We start from the raw sequence: 17,790 nt of genomic DNA, 5'->3' as shown, positions 1-17,790 counted from the left end.
AAATTAAGCAAAGTGAGTTTCTGTTGCCTGCAGTTGCACAACCCCAAATGAGAGGGTATCCGAGAGAAAGCACTCTAATGTATAGCTTGATGCTATTCTCTACCTTCCTTGGCCTGCTCCCAGTAGGAAAAGTTGCAGAGTTTCGGAAAGCAAATCATACTTGTGGTACATGAGAGGATAAATAAATAAATGAGAAAAAAATGAAGCATTGCTACTAATGAGTCTGGGTTTAGGGCCTGGAGTGAGCGTCTTCATCCCAGATGTTCTCATGGGATCTACTCGGAAGCAGCCTTCCCATGGGATTCTCACTGAAGCTTGGAACATGAGAGAGATTTGTCTGGCTCCTCTTCCGGCTCCGTTTTCTGTCAGGGGCTCCCCCTCTCACTCATGCCCTCCACCACTTGGGGTTGACGGCTGATACACGCATAAATGTCATACAGCATCTAGTGCAAGAGGGAGAAATGCTACCTACCCTCTATTTCCCGGCCATATTTGGGGCATGGTTTGTATTAGCTAGCCTTAAAGAAGGCGAGTCTTGGCACGCTTTCAGGTGGGTGTGCTGTGCATGTGTGTGTATTCTGTTGCCAGGCGACCCAGGAACAACAGACCCTTGCCGCTTGAGTCTCCTGCCCAGTGTGTCCCTGGTGCCTTTGTTGGGGAAGAACTATCCACCTGGCCTTGTGAACACTCTGCTGTTTTTTTACCTACATGTACAAACAGGCTCGGTCCTCAGTGTCCGTCAAGGGTTTAAAAGTTCTGGCAGCTGAAAAAGCCGCCATTCTCATCCTGTAGATTCCAAACTGTGCGCCTAGAATTCTAAGGAGCGAGCTGAAGCATTTCCTTGGCTGACTAGGGTTTTTGCCTCTGACCAGTTTTAAACATAAAAGTGTGAAAAATATACACAAAGAGGGAGGTCGCCATCGCTAGCTCGGGGCTGGGAAAGGAAATGCACGCAATCGGGTCAGCTTCACCTGGGCTGGCTTGGCCCACACACTTTCATAACCACATCAACTCAGGGGTTTGATTTTCTTTCAGCCCCATCCACTAAGGAGTTGCTCACGAGTTCTGTGGATTTTCTGTGCAACTACAGATTATTGCCATGGCAACAACAGAACCATGTGACAGTTTTGCTACCTCAGAGACCAGGAACAGCCACTTACAGGCACCGAACATCATCTCGTAATGGGACTCTGTGCCGTTGGCCTCACATTGTTTTAAGGCTAATCACTGCCTTTTCACAGATGTCGTTTCCCCCACCCACTCTATTTTCATGATCTTTTAAAACAGTTTGGATTTGCTCTAAAGCAGTTCCACATTTGCCTGTGTTTATTTGGTCATAAAAAAGGTATTATTTGGGGGGTTGGCGGAAGGCAAAAGAGGGGTAAAATTTGATGAGTGGAGGCAGATGGGAGGCACCAGGCAAAGGAGAAAGAACTTTGCCAGCAGATGGTTTTCTTGCCACCATGTCACTGAATCGAAACCCACGACAGTACTGAGATTCTGGGCCGGCCACGCGCAAGGCCACCCTGGGAATGAATAAAACTTGCTTTCTTTCAAATGAGTTCAACTCTTATGTCGCTTCGCAGGCACAATGAGAAACGGGGCCGTTGGTAATTAAGTTAGAGATGTGATTGAGAAGGGGGACCAGGTAATATTTTCTCTCTGGCAAAACAATCAATTTATTTTTCAGAAACTTGTGCACATAGCCAAACCCCAGGCTCTTTCTGCCAAACATTCCCCCCTTAATTTTTTAACCTCTGGGCATTTCAAGGAAAATTGAATCCACATGTTTTCAGATTCATTTGCAATGCAGTTTGCTCAGAGCTGTTTGATGACCAGTATGCCCTTTGAGTGTTTTTATGAGCTTAAACTTATTTTCCCCCAAGCCTTTTGCTTCTGAACCAGGAAGTGGCATTTGGAGTTGGAGGCAGAATTCAGAACCGATCATTTTCTAAAGCCTTCACCAGTTTCTCACGTCTCTTTGTGGACCCTGGTAAAGCTAAGAAAAGGTTTTCACAGAGTGCATAAGAATAATCAAGAGTAACTTACTGTTTTTACAACTGAAAAGCAGATCTGATATGGACACAATCCAATGCCTGGATCACATGGCTTCCCCATCTTTCTTTATTACTGATGACATTTGTGTGGAAGCAGATGCTTTCTTTCCCAGGGACATGTCTCCACCTGTGACATAATTCCCTGATTAAAATAATGCTTGAGAGGCAGAGTTGGAAGTTTAGATTCAGCCCTCCCCGCCCCAGACTAAATTGCAGAAAACAAATCTTTGTTTATTATTAAGTGAATCGCATTTGCAAAGTAGAAGGGGCTCCTTTTGCTACAGACCCTGCAAATTGGGAATGGTGTGGGTATTCTTTTCTCACTTAGCCGTATGACCCAAAATAAAATTCTGCCTTCCAGAAGGGCGGGAGTATTATATGTAGGTATTCCCGTTATTATGAAAAAAAGAAAGAAAAAAAAAACAACTTAATAACAAGGGAGGAGAGTAATTGGGAAAGATGTACAGAGCAGGGAAAATATCCATAAGCCTGAGATTTTTCTGAGTTAGCTCTCAAGTTTCCTTCAAGGATGTTCGATGGGTTCCACCTACATTCCAGGACACTTTCGTTAATGAGGAATTGGTCGGAAGAGTTCTCTGGATAAATATTTGTGAGCAAATAACATTCTTCCAGGAAACTCATTTAATATGGTGTCTATTTTTTCTTCCTTCTTTATTTCCCTTCAACAGACTTATGATCCCAGAGAAAGTTGCATTAAATTCACATGCCCTATTTTTAACTTTCATCTGGACTTCCTCCTCCCCACCCCACTTTAAGAATGAGAATCAAGCAAATAACGACCCTTTGTATTGTTTCCAATGGAAGGTCATAAGCTCAGGGAATTTACTTAAGTTCCCGGGAGACGTCAGGCTGTAAAAGATTGTGTACGTGGCCTTCCAACTGTGCCATTTTGGCCGTCGGTTCTGCTAAGTATTTTTACTCCCATTCTACAGACAGAAGCAACTGATGCACGAACGGATACAGTAGTTGTTTTGGTTTTTGTTGAGAATCTGCTTGTAAAATCACAGTTTCGTTTTATCCTTGGCCCGCCCCTATCAAAAGCATTGAGTGAATGGTAGAGACTGTCGGCCTTGCTGTGGTCAGCCACAGCCCATGGGAGAGAGCTTTGATAAACCCAATATCGGATTGCTCTTTAATAATTTTTAACTATTGCATTCCTCCCCGCCCTCCCCCCCCACAACTTGTTCCTTAGAGTTTATTGCAGAGAAAAGAAAAAGGAGGGGGAAAAGTCAGCTCATTGGGAACTTTCTGTCAGTTACAGTGCTGCACTGTAACTGACAGAAACTCAAACTCTGCTGCACTCAGAGGCCGGATAGATAACCTGAGTGAGTGAGGGGGCCTCACAGACATGTGCTGAACTGGAGGTCACCACCTGTCCCTTCTTACATGGACAGTTGCTGCTCAACTCAACTTGATTTTTGCCATGGGGGATGACAGGCCCAGCGTAGACAGAGCTTTTTTCTTTCTTTTTTTAATGAGAAGTCATAAATTTATATTTGAGATGAAATCTCCTGATTTTAAAATAGTGGGGCTGTCTTCCAAACTATAAAACTGTATGGTAGACTAAAGACAGTAGGTATATGGCAGAACTTATCTCTTCCAGGGGCCAAATGAGCTCAGCCAAAAGCATGGAAATGCAGTCGACAGTGTTGATCACCCAGCCATTTTTAAAACTTGTAGTCTCGGTGTCCAACTGTGATAGAAGGTTGTAAGTCAGAGGAAACTGTTGGGGTCAAGACGAGGAGGAAGAACAGGAAGTGGGCAGAAGGAAAGGGCAGGATGCACCCAGCATCCTTTCACGACCTCCATCCAAATCTGGACAATTCATTCGTGAACTCGGCTGAGCATGTTTACTGAGTACCTTTCCTGTATCGGTACCACACAGGACACCAGCTATGTGGCGGTGAACGAGTTAGTCATCACTGCTCTCTTCACAGAGCGATGTCTGCAGGGGACATACATTATTGAAATAATCACGCAAATGAATGCAAACTGTCCAGTTCAATACATCTTCCAAAGGAGGGATGCGAGATATGAAAATATATAATTAGAGAATTTGATCTGGTCAGGGTGGTGCAGGAAGGGAATAGGGTGACTTTGCTAGTTGTATATATAGGAGTTACCCAGGCCCAGGGGGTGGGCACCAGCTGTCAGGTAGAAGGAATAGCACTTGCAAAGATCCTGTGGCAGAAGGACACAGGATGAACACAAGATTACCGTGGCTGGACTGCAGAGACCACTGAAGAGGCTGCAGAAGTGGGCAGGGGCCAGACACAGCAGAGCCTTCCAGGTGGTGTTAAGAAGTTGCGACTGATCCTACATCCATGAGTGATTTTAGGCAGAGGAGTACAGGATCAAGTATGCATTTTGAAAAGGTCATTCTGGCTGCAGGGTGAAGAACAGTTTGGGAAAAGCATAGGCAGGGAGAAAAATTAGGAAGCCATTGCATTGGACCAGGAGAGATGATGGCCACTTAGATTAGGGTGGTGAGTGGAGTTACAGAGAGAAGTGAATGAATCTGAGAGAGAGTTAGTTAATATAAATGACAGGACTTGGTGGTGGTGCATGTGATGGTTAATTTCTGAGTCAGCTTTGCTGGGCTATAGGACTCAGTGACATAATCAAGCACTAATCTAGGTGTTGCTATGAAGATATTTTGTGGATGTGCTTAACATCTGCAATCAGTTGACTTTAAGTAAAGGAGATTACCCTCAATCATGTGGGTGGGCCTCATCCAATCAGTTGGACACCTTGAGAGAAAAAACTGAGATTTTGCAGAATAGAAAAAAATTCTGCCTTAAGACGGTACTGTCAACTCCTGCCAGAGTTTCCAGCCTGCTGGCCCTCCCTGCAGACTTGAGACGTGCCAGCCCCACAATCACGTAAGGCAGTTCCTTGCTCTACTTTTCTGGAGAACCCCGATATGGTGCCTATTCGAGACTCTCCACACCATTCCTGAGACATGCTTGTTCCTTCCAGAAAAAAAAAAAGATGCAAATTACTTCAAATCCACCTCTACAAAGAAATGTGATGTGCTCATGCACACATATTTCTGCAATATGAATAAAGGTGGAACAAGGAAATATTTCTTTAGAGGAAACCCAGGAGTTTGATTGAGGGCAAAGAGAAAACCAAACCCTTTAAGAAGAAATGAAGAATGGCTGAAAATCTTACAAACTATGAAAAAAGTTTTTCTTGGACAAATAGGTCTTTTCATGCCAAAGCTTCCTGGGTCCTTAAAGAAAAAGGCCCATGTTGGTAAAAGGAAAGGATGTTTCATATGGACAATCACTTGAGTCTCTAATTGGCAGAGCCTGGCCCTGGCCATAGCTGAACTGAGCTTTCCCAAGTCCTGGAGAGACGGAGTTCTTAGGTCCTGGGTGAGGAAGGCTGAGGAAGCTGACACTCACCACCAGGCAGATCGGCCCAGAGAGAACAGAGGAAGGACAATCAATCGGCGACCCCCAGCTTCCACTGCTGTGAGCCCTTTAACCTCTAGAGCCAAACAAAAAAGTAAGTAAGTTCTTCAAATAGAACTGGCTTTAAAAATAACAATTAAAAAAAAAAATAAAGGAAAAGCTTTCTTTTCTCCTTCTGCCTTCCCTTCTGTGGCTCAGGTTCTGACCCAGGCCTGCTCAGGAGAGAGGCAAGTTTGCTGTCTGCATGAGCCTGCAATGTTGGGAACGATTCCGTTATTGCTGCAGAATCTCAATTCCTCAGCACGTCTGCTAAGCATCCCTTTCAACATGGTGCCTGGTGACTGTCTCGCTTGAACACTGTATCCTGGTAATCCAGCAGGTCACTGGGAGTGGGGGTGGGCAGGGGAAAACAGAGAGGGTCAAGGGAGAGAGAGCAGGGAACTGACGCATAGGGCTTAGCCTGTGTTTGCTAGAATTCCCTTTTCCTTTTGGATCAATAAATAGACCAGAGATCAGAGAGACAGAAGACCTCATCCAGAATCCGAATCCCCCTAAGGTCTATCAAATAGATGAGAAAGCATGCTCAGTCCCTTAATACAGTATGCAGGATATTGGGCAAGTCAATTAAATTCAGTGTCTCAGTTTCTCCCACTGCGAAAAAGAAAAGAAAAAGAAAAAAAAAGGAATGATAATTTTCATACATCGAGACCACAGGAAGCAACAGAATTATAATGCTGGAAGTGACTTCAGCTCAATTATGTGTGTTCCCAGCTGATGGAGGAATCCCTTCTCCCTCACCTCTGATCACTGGTCACCTGGATGCTCCTTCCAACAAGCTCATTGGTACAGGGTAAGGGGAGGAACTTACCCCAGAGCTCATCCATTCTACTGCTATACAGCTCTGGGTTATGCACACTTATTTACTCTAAAGAGCCAGAATCTCTCTCCTCTAAGCTCCACTGAGGAGGGTGGAAGCACCCTTGGTAGTACTTAGATCCAACAGGGTTTATTACAAGAGCAGCCAATCCACTAGATATCCCCTGTCATCACAAGCCCTGTCTTCTAATATCACTCGCTAAGAAATAATCCATCAAGTATAACTATACAGAGAAATATATGTACTGATATATGAGATAAACATACACATAAACTATCTCAGGAGCCAAGTGAAAGCATAAAATCAGCTGGCAGAAATGGTCCAACTTAAACAGGGCATTAAGTGGTATTAACAGACCAGTTCCAGAGATGATCAGAAATTCCCAGTCGAATCAAAGCTTGATATCAAAGACACAGAGATCCCTCAAGGCCAGCATCTCCAGAGAGGATTGGAGCTGATTGGAACTGAAGCTCTATCTCTTCCCTGTGCGTTTGAGTGAACACTTTAAATCTCCAAAGATTGAACTATAAAGAGAAATTAGTTTATTAATAATTCACAGACTTCAAGGGAAAAAAAAATGTCAAAAGCATATGCTCAGGAACAAAGCTGGTGTTATTTTTCCTGTTTAGAATAGAGCTATGTGCAGAGAAGTTGAAGTGCCAGTTCAAAAATTGAATTTGGTCTTTTTTCCCCTTGTCTTCATGTTTTTAAAGAAATGTTTCTAATAAAATATATGTGAGCATTTAGTCTGATTTCCCTCTGCATACTTCAAGTTTTTCAAATCCTATGAGGTTTAAGAGAGTGTCAAAAGCAGAATACTTTATTCAAACTTTAATAGGTTGAGATATTTTCATGGTGAAGTTATTAGCCAAGCATACTTAATTGGAGTTTGTGAATTCAAGGTATCGTACTCAAGAATGGGTGTAAAAGAAAGAAAGTTTAATAAAAACCTGGATTGAAAATGATTTGACCAATCCACTGAATGAATGAGTCACACTCTCCAAGAGAAACCTCTCATTAATATGGGGACAAGGATGCATTTTTCCAGGAGTCTACTGGACCGAGATGTCCCTGAAGACGACAGTTCCTCATCTCTTTGCATCCCAGAATTCGGTTGTAAGCCAGCTACTGAGCTACCTCAGTTTCCTCAACAGGCTGACACAAAGAAACAAAGATGGGAACAAGATTAAGCGCATCCTACCACTGCCTGGACAGGGTGGCATCATTCCTCGAATGCCCTTCACCTTCCTCAGAAGAAAAGCTATCAGCTGGCAGAGGTGCGCGGGGTCACCCGCTCATGCCTCCTCTAAGACGTTGCTCTTCTGATTATCCACTCCCTTTTGCAAAGTTTCTCCATCCAAAAGATCATTGCCACCAGCTCTGAAACTATCTCTCACCTTAATAAAATCCTTGACCCCAATACTCTTACAACTACAATAAATTTTCTTGGCTTCCCTGTAAAACAAACCTCATTTTAAAAAATTGTCCCATATCGCTATTTTATTTCCTAACATTTCATTCTTTCTTAAACCCATTCTAATCAAGTTCCTGTCTCCACTACTCTACTGAAACAAATAATTTGTCGTCAGAGACTATATTATATATTTATGTTTTGATTTAATTTTCCATCTTTCTTATTAAAGCGCAATCTCCATGAAAAGGTCTTAGGATTGAATAAGAACTGAACATTATTGTTTGTTTGCGTATCCTCAGCACAAAGCTGACACACAGGTTCTCAAATAATACTTGTTGTGTAAATAAACAAGTAAAAAAGAGATCATGATCTTTTATATAAAACTCATGTGCAATCCCAGCTATAGCCCTTTGATAGGAAGACAGTACAGGTGTGTAGCAGGCAGCAAATAAATGCTGAATTGATGTCCTCGCAGCATATGACAAATATCCCAAAAACTGCTATACGGCATTTTTTTTACCGAGTAGTATAATTTGGGGCAAAGGGAACATGTCTTAAACCTTAGCTGAGCTGCTCTAAACATAGCACCAGACTTTGGACTTGCATGTGATGGTGAGGCAATGGCCTGCTCCCAGCATGGAAATACTGTTTAGGACCATCAGGTTAGTCGTTACTCTTTTGTGATAACAATTCCCCGAATCCAATTTTAATTCCTTATCTTTTTACTTTAGCTCAGCGATGGCAAATAAAATATATCTCATGTGCAAAATGTTATTGAGTCACTCATCAAATATTTAATTTAACAAATACTTATCACATACCTACAAGTAAAAGCACAGTTCTAGATGCTGGGAACAAAACAGTGACCAAACCAGACAAAAGTCCTGCCCTAATGGAATTTCCATCATAGTAGCTGATGGTTGCTGGATCAGTAGTAAAGAGTCTGTGACCTGCTTATGATGTCTGCTCTGGATGCAGAGAGGAAAGTGGCAGAACCAATGCCAGCCCAAGATTTGCCATTCTGGTTTTAGATTTTGTTTATAATGTCTACTTAGCTTCCTAGCTCAAGCCAACTGTCTCTAAAAATGACTTACTCCCCACTACAGGCTCAGGCAGACTTTAGGCTATAAGTCTAAGAGTGATCATTAACTGGAGGAAACTTAAAGACATCTATGTTGGTGGCTTTTCTTCACATCAGTGTTCACTGCTAAGCTCAGGATGACACTTTCCTTGGTCCCCGTAGCTGTTTTCTTGCTTCATTCTTTGTGATTAGATCACGGTCTTATATCTCAAGGCTTTCTATCTTTCACCTACCTTTTAGTTTCCATCTTGGTCCTCCCGTTTATCCACTTATTGATTTATCTATGCAAGAAATATTTACTCAGAAGTTACTTTATGTCAGCTACTATTCTAGGCACTCAGAAGGCAGTGCTAAGAAGAAGAGATATGTCCGCTGATTGAAAAGAAACTTCTATTCTAGAAGCAAGAGAGAAAAAAAAAAAAAAGCAAATTTATAAGATGGTTCCAGATAATTAATGTGAATGGGATAATAATAGGGTAACCTAGGTAGACTGAGTAGGGGAGCACCGTCCTAGGCGGTGACATGGAAGCTGAAATAAGAAGGATGGAAAGTAGGACACCTGGTATACTAAGTCCAAGTGTCCTGCGGCAGAAACCAACTTGGCCTGTTCCAAAATCATTACGGCTGAAATCTAATGAATAAGGGAAGGGTGAGAAACGGGGTGGAAAAGCAGGCAAGAGCCAGGTCAGGGAAGTTTGTAGCATATGGTAAATTGTGTTTGCCTAGCTGGATTTTTTACTCATTTTCTGCTGGCAGACTTTCCTGGTTCTACCATCAGCCATCTCCCCATATATCTAGTCAATGGCACCTGATATCACACATGTCCAGGGACAACAGCGCAACACTGACACCTCTCAGTCTCTCCCTCCACCTCCTTGTGAGTCTGGTCTGGCATCTGCACCTAGTGAACTCTGGTCCAATCTGCCTCCAGGTGAATCTGGTGCAGCTTCCATCCTCAAAGCTGCCCTTGCACCTTATCTTAGCAAGTTTCCAGGCTTCACCAGATTGAAATCATCAGCTGGAAAGTAAAGGGATGCCTAAAGAAGATTTGTTTCTGACAATCACCTGAAGCACTTTGTGACAAAGCAGCCTCAGTTATAATGGGGTCCCAAAGCATAGGCCCCAGGGGCAGTGCTACAGCAAGGCACTAATTACTCTTTCTGAGAAATTGCCTTATTTCAAAGATTTAGAGCCCAGGGGCATTGATTATCAAAACTCAGTTTAAAGAAGCTTCTTAACAGGGACAGTTTATTCGGTGACTTAAAAGCTCTGTGTTAAGACCCCTTCCCAAAATTATCCTCACTTCTGTCATTTGGTCTGATGTTCTGTTGTTATAGAGTCCATCCTTTGGTTCTTGAAGGTTTTCCAGTGTATTAAATAGAAATATTCTCAGAAGAGTCAACACTTTAAGCCATTATTAATTTTGCCTCAGTTTGTGCTCTCTCACTCCAAATTGTCTTGTGAAGCTGCCTACCCCACCTCTTCAATTCTTGCTCTCATCAGAACTCCTGATATTTTATTTGCCTAGTTATTTTCAACTTATAGTTTCGCCAGTGCCTGTTGTTGTGTGTTTAAATATTATCCCCAACGTACAGATGGGGAAATCTAAGCTATGAATTCCATTCCTTAACATTTTCATGATATCTAACTGAATCAGGACTTTTAAAGTTTCATTTCAATGGATATCACATTGTAAAACTGGAGAAGAATACAAAGAGGTGAATGAAGGAATTTCCAGAGCACCAAAGAGTTTGGAACAGAGCTACTCTGTTTCTCTAATACCACAGATGGGCTAGAATCATAACCAGCAAGCTTGATACAGATACTTTCTATCTAATATACAGTCATTCAAATGGTTGCTTTTAACACTGGCTTCAATGTAGAAAGTTGAAGATCTGCCCTAGCACCATGGTAGACTAAATGTTTAGAAGAGAGTTTCTTGCGTCGTCTTCCTTGGGTGAGAGACCTGCAAAGACTGCATTGTGAGACTACCCTGTGGTTTCTACAGGACTCCAAAGATGACTTGGCACTAACGAGAGAGCAGTGTAAGTACATTAACACAGAGAAAGGAAGAATGTTAAGTCCCACCCCTCGAGGTAGCTTACCAATAGAGTGGCTCTTAAAACAAAGGAATGCTGCGTAATCCCAACATGAAAATTGATTCTGGTATTTTTGATTTGAAAAACAATTAAAAAGAAAAAGAAAAAAGCACAAAATTGAAGAAGATATGAGGAAAATATACAAAAAGGAATCTGTACAGATGATGAAGGTCAGATATTTACAAATTTTCTATATATAAAAAATTGACACCAGCATGACCTCATGAAAAAGCTGATATTAGTAGAAAAGGATAGATCAGTGTCAAAAACAATGCTGAATCCCAAGCACACGGTACCTGGCTTAGCCAACATTTATCACCTCAATAAATTATACACACAGGGCGGACACAGGTCATCATTTCCAATTAACTCAACCTTTGGTTAGCCCACGTTTATGCCAAGAGATTGTGATACATCTGTGAAGAGACAGCCATTAGACACCAGTGTCCCATTCACAACTGTCCTGCATACAACCCAACTGGATCACTTATTAATGTCACCAACCCAGTTTGGGTCATATTTTTCACATTTATTTCTTATTTTTATGTAGCGCAAGAATGGGCGCCTTTGTAAGCAAACCAGGGAGATGACTCAGTACCTCCCTTCCCTAACTGAATGGCATAATGTAAGCCAGAGCGAAAGAAAACACACCAAAAAGTGGTGTGTTCTCTGGTGATCTGAAAACACGATCCTGGCCAAGAGCCAACACTGAAGGCTTCTCATGGATGAGTTTGCTTTTCCACGTGGATCTGGGTTGCCTCTCCAAGGGTTCTGCCCACTGAAAGCCAGGGTCGGCCAGCAAGTGATCACTCAGCGGTGGGATACACATGGCACATGGCAGATGCCCCCCAAGACGACTGTTTGTTTTTCTCCCTGACGAATAAACTAAGGCAGAAATGGTCTCGGGGGCTGTGCATATGAAGAACGTCAAGCATGAAAATGAAGCTTGACTTACGACAAGCATCTTTTTTTCTGTTTTTTATCTTTTTAGCAACCAGAGGCTGGATCAATTCCCAAAGTTCAGTGTAATTTTCAGAGTTTATAGGCATTCCATATTCCTAAAGAACAGAGTATAAAAATCTGGTAGAGTGAACCAAACTAATAAAAATGAGAATGCAAAATACTACCCCCCGCCCCACATACACACACATACACACTGATTCTAACAATTGGGGGTTTTCCAGGTCCATTAACACAAGCGTGTTATCATTTTTTACCAGAGGTCAGTGTTAAAAGTCCCCTTGCCGCTCCAGATCTATGCTCAGAAATTTGAAAGATGGGGAGATTTGGCTTGGCTCATCCTATTTAATTTGCACTATGCCTGGATCTGTCAGGTTCTGAAGAAAGATACAGCCCAAGAGATTTGGGAACTTCCTAATGCGAGTCAAGTTGGCAGCACGCACACTTGGCTCCCACTGATTACAGCGTCAGTTTCTGACCCCCCGGAGGCCAGACCAGCAAGAGGAGAATGCGTATAGTAAATGTGGAGACCTGGGTCCATAATGAAAGTGCCCCCCTTTCATTATGCTCATTCCTGTCTTTTGGCAAAGTCCACTTTGTAGCGTCAATGCCTTCCCTATGGTATGAAATGGAAGAGAAATACCAAAGCCCACGTCAACTCCAATGCCCAACAATAGGAGAATTGTCTAAAACAATGTGGCTTCCATAAGAGTAAACATTGGCAGCCCCCATAAAGCATGTTTTGGGATATTACTTAATTACATGGGAAAATGCTCAAAAAGGCTAAGTTAAAGAGTGGGATGCAATACTGTAATTTATAGTACAGTCACGAAAAAAGTGTAAAATAGTTATGTGTGTAGGGTGAGATTTAATTTTAAATTAATTTTATAATTTTTTTTTTTTTTGAGATGGGATGATAATTATTAATGTGTGTGTGGCAGGGGAACTCCATTCCTTCATCCTCCCTGGCTCTCTGAGCAAGAACTGAAGCTGCTTAGACAGTTTCTGTCTATAAAATATAGCCAGAGCCACAGCGGAACTGCTCTCTCATAGTGGGAGATGTGGGAAGAGAGAGAGAGAGGGAGGGAGGGGAGAAGGGAGGGAAGGGGAGAGAGAGAATAAGGGAGAAAAGAAAGGGAAAGAAGGAAGAGAGAAAGAGAGAAATATTGCCTGAATGTTTTCTGGTACTAGGGGAAAAACGAGAACAAAAGATTTAAATAAGAGTTCACGCACTGTGAATTCTTCAATGTCTTTCTATATTTAATCAAAATGTGGTGAAGATGGTTACTCCCGGCCAGACCACCCTGCTCTGTAGGAGGGGATGTCACACCTTCATAAGAATTCCATGTTTTCTAAAATTTCCACAACACATAAGCTTTACTCTTATACTCAGTAAAACAAACAAATCGATAAATAAAAACTGGTTCCTCCCAACAATTTCTTTGACTAATGAACTCTGGCTACTCTCCTTGGCTGTGGTGAGTTACAATGAGTCTTCACCTTTAAACCACAAGGCAAGAGGGATCATTCGTTACTTTTTGAATTGATTAATTCAATATTTATGGAGCATCCCCTCTGTGCCAGGCACTATGAAGCATACTTGAGATATCATATTGAGCAAACCAGCCATAGCTTCTGACCTTAAGAGGAATCAGAATGCAAGAGTCTAAAAGAGCATCTCTCCGGTCACCTGGACAGCACCACGGCAGCCCTTGATAATGCAAAGTCCTGTCCATCCCCTGAATGTTCCTTGAAAAGTAAGAAACAAAGCAAAAGTACAAACTCCATTCTTAGTTAAGCATTATTATGACTCAATTTCAGTCTGGAACCAGTGGCAGTTTTTTTTTTTAAAAAAAAAGTTGCAAGACCATTCTCCTACGAAGGATAAAGTTCTTGTTATTCATTATAATGCAATGCCAGAAAGTGAAGGGTGTGCGAGGTGATCCCCCTCTTCTAGGCCATATAATTTGGAGGCTATTAAAATCCTCTCACCCCGTCTTTTAATGCATTTGCTACGGAGGAGCAGTTGCCCAGTTTGTCAGTAACAGCTCAGCATATGCAGAAAATCAATCCCAAACAAAGTTCAAAGAACCCCTTTCAAAGCTCTGTTCAAGGTGACAAATGGTTGCTAATGAGCGGTGGAGGCCCTCTCCTCATTTGACTGACGGGTGAAAGGATAGGGGACTGGGGAAAGACCACCTGCTCGTTCTGGCCCAATTAAGACCTCCAACTGTTTGCAGTAACATGAGATTCACATTAATTGATTCCCCTTCCTAATCTGCCCCAGAAAAATCCAATGTGAGATGGAAACTCTGAGGAAGGATCATAAACTAAACTGACATGGATTGTTTCAACGTTTCCATAGCCTTAAGCCACCAATGACTCCTCCTCCTTTCTCTTCGACCACGGTTCTTCCTGGTGGCTTCTGAACGGTGCCTTCTACCACCTACCGACCCACTTTTACGAGGGAGATGTGTCAGAGTCTGAGTCAGTTGCTACCAGAGCTTTCTACCCAACTGATGTGAGGCAGTTAGCGCCCTGATCCGTGCTTGCAGCTCCTACACACAACCAAGGTTCTTTCCCCAGACAGAAAATCACGGCCGTGAAGTTGACTGTAAAGGTCTTGGGCCTTCTTCTATTGAATTGGAGCTGATCTCCTGAATGCCAATAAGAACATTTCCTCATGTTTTGTGTTTATACAACTCTACCTCTGGATCTGGATGGAATTTTTAATTTTTTTTTTTACATTGTATTTAATGGCAAAATTAGGTTTGTAGGTCCATATGTTTGTCCTTTATGATGAACTTCTTTAATTGTTGGAAATGATCGCTTATGTCCCCCGAAAGATATGCACAACAACATTAATGACAGTTTGGTTTGTGATAGGCCCAGACTAAACAACACAAACATCTACCAATAATTGAGCGGATAAATAAATTGTGACATATTCACACACAAAATACTACACGGCAATGAAAAAATAATGAACGTCTTGTTCTTGCAAAAACAAGAACAAGGAGTCTTGTTCTTGTTCTTGTTCGTCTCCAGGAATCTCAAGGACATAATGCCGAATGAAAGCACCCAGACAGGAGAGTGATTATTTGGGGGCACTGACTAGGAGGAGGCATGAGGAAACTTTATAAAGGTGCTGGGAATTTTCTAGATCTGCATCTGATCACTTAAGGATAAATATATATAAAAGTAGCTAAGATTTGTGCACTTTATTGAATGTAAGTTGTACCTTAAGAAATGTCATGATCAAATTTTGCTGTTTCATAGTTTATCGGGGACTGGGTGGGGATGAGTGAATTCACTAAAATAAACAGTTCTATCTGAGGACCATGAACTTGTTTTAAATGACAAAAGTAGGATCTGACTAACTTCAGTAGAGTCTTAGTAATGACAACAGGCAGTTTGTGTTTTAATACTCTTTATAGTACAAGAGCGATGTAGAACGCCATGTAAATATTTATATACACCATATATATGGTTTCAGTGAGACTTGTGGTAGGCTGAATGACCCTGCCAAGACAGCCACGTTCTAAGCCCTGGAACCTCAGAATGTTACTTTATATAGCAAAATGACAGTCCAGATGTGATTAAGTTAAGGATTTTTAGAAAGAAATTTAAGAAATTATCCTGGATTATCTGGGTGAATCCAATGCAATCATAAGGGTCTTTTGAGAGGGAGGGAGGCAGAGGGAGATTTGACCTCAGCAGAGAAGAAAGCAATGTGACCACAGAAACAAAGAATGGGATTGACGGAGCCAGGAGCCAAGAAAGGCCTGCTCCTCTAGCACTTAGAGAAGCTCGGAGGGACTCGCCGTGGAGCCTCCGAAAAGAAAGGACCCTGGACGCCCTGCTTTTACCCTCGGGAGGCCCATTTTGCACTTATTTCCTTCAGAATTGTAAGATAATAAATTTGTGATGTTTTGAGCCACTAAATGTGTGGTCATTTGTCACAGCAGCAACAGGAAACTAATGCAGGGCTTAAGATCATACAGCTGGTATCACGATTTGCCCTTCGATTCCTTAACTTCAATCTTCTTCCCAGATTTTCTGCCATACCAGCCCCACGACACAGAACAAGCCAGAATCCACAGGCCTAGAGCTGTGGCCACAGGGTGATGGTGGAGGGGTGCAGCCTGGGCAGGAGGCACAGTGGCCATCTGTGGGCTCCATCTGGGCATAACCAGGACATTCCAGGTAAGAGCTGGTAAAATGTTCTTGCTACTAAAACCCAGCTTTCGAGCAGTGAAGGAAGCTGCCAGAATACTTCCAGCGAGTGTCATTCCTAGATGGGTCTAGAAGTTTCCTGGGCAGAAAAGCCACACGTTTCTAGTGAGTTATGTCTACGGCAAACAACTGAAACCCCAAAGTAAATTTTCCAGCTGTGGCCTCAGTTATCTGGTTTGGCCACCTATGACGATCCAATTTTCTGGTGGATTGTCAAGTCTCCCAGCCACTTTGTGGTAATTTGAATATTTTATTCACTCATTCACTCACTCATTCAATACTTATTGAGCTGTTACTCTGTGTCAGGTAAACAAGAAGTAGAAGAGAATTGGAAGAACTGCGTTTCCTGCCCTCAGCAGCTGCTTAGAGTCTTAGAGAAATTGTGGCTAAAGGTATGAAAAATGAAGGACCAGCTTTTTGGGAACCACTGGTCCTCCAAAGAAGACCATTTCTCACTAAAACACTAGATAACAGATACTAAAGAGTCAGTGTCATGGGAGTAACAACTGGGTCTTACGTACTGTTAACTGGTAATTGCTACGGGGTAAAGTGCTCAATAATATGTACTAGAGAGAGAGATGGGGAGGAAGGAAGGGAGGGAGGAAGGAAGGAAGGGAGGGAAGGAGAAGAAGAATGAATAAAGGAAATAATGGAAGGAAGGAAGGAAGGGGCCAGGGGCTGTATAATAGCTGAAGGAAGGAAGGGAGGAGGAGGAGGAGAGAGAAGGGAAGGAGGCGGGGAAGGAGGAAGGAGGTAGAGGAGGAGGGAGGAGAGAAGGGAGGGAGGAGGGAAAGGACAAACTTCTGGGTAAACCACCACTTCCACCACTACTATGGATCTTCTTTTTTCATTCTGCCCTTTCGATCCATGACCTCCTTAAGACTGAGGGTCACATTTCTGTAATCCTGACACTCAGCACATGTCGGCACTAAATAAAAATAATTTTGAATCAATGAATAGTTCACCCGACACTGTGAGATAATTTCAAAACTGGGCAGCCATTCAATCTACTCGATCTTCTTGTGGACGCCCTAGTCCAGGTCAACCCCTCCCCCAACTTTTACCAAGCACAGGGTCACCTCTGTGAGTGGGAGTAAGCAAATATTAGCACTTAAGATCAGCTGACGAATGTGTCCTGTGGCCAAAGCACAAAGGGCATAAAACAAACAAAACAAAACACAAAACAAACAAACAAACAAAAAAACAATGAATGAAGGTAAACTCTCCCCAGGTAAATAACAACATCATTTGGCCACTTTAAATTACCAGCATAAATATTTATGGGGGAGAAGATCAGATAAAATAACAACAACAACAAAAACAACAAAAACCTAGCAGGTAGCAACAAAATCTGTTTCATGCTAGTTTCAGAACAGAAAGCAGCAGCCCTGGATCTCTGACTCTCTGCATCATTTATAAGAATTAATCAATTCACACCAGACGGAGACCAACAGTGAAGTTCGTAGAGGGAAGTTTGGAAACCTGAGGAAAACAAGGTTTTCCAGCTGCCACTGTGCTTCGGAGTTCCTCAGAGGAGCTCTCAGCTCTGTTTATCTGTTTCGCATCTTCTCGTGTGTGATTTTTCAGGCTCTTCGCTGTGAACTGGGGACCGACTGGGAGGTGCGA

At 42.5% G+C, this 17,790-nt stretch overlaps 1 long non-coding RNA gene across 1 annotated transcript in view; it reads right to left on the bottom strand.

The window, feature by feature from the left end:
• Positions 1 to 1,580: 1,580 nt before the first annotated feature.
• Positions 1,581 to 17,790, bottom strand: part of LOC120614019 (uncharacterized) — a 185,952-nt gene continuing 169,742 nt past the window's right edge. Inside the window, exon 5 of the long non-coding RNA XR_005655836.1 lies at positions 1,581 to 2,184. This is a non-coding gene — a long non-coding RNA (uncharacterized LOC120614019). The remainder of the gene's footprint in view (positions 2,185 to 17,790) is intronic.

Source organism: Pteropus medius, unplaced genomic scaffold (genome assembly GCF_902729225.1).
Source record: "Pteropus medius unplaced genomic scaffold, Ma_sr-lr_union100, whole genome shotgun sequence".
NCBI classification, from domain to species: domain Eukaryota; kingdom Metazoa; phylum Chordata; class Mammalia; order Chiroptera; family Pteropodidae; genus Pteropus; species Pteropus medius.
The sequence above is the reverse complement of the archived record's forward strand: the minus strand, read 5'-3'. Positions and strand labels throughout refer to the sequence as shown.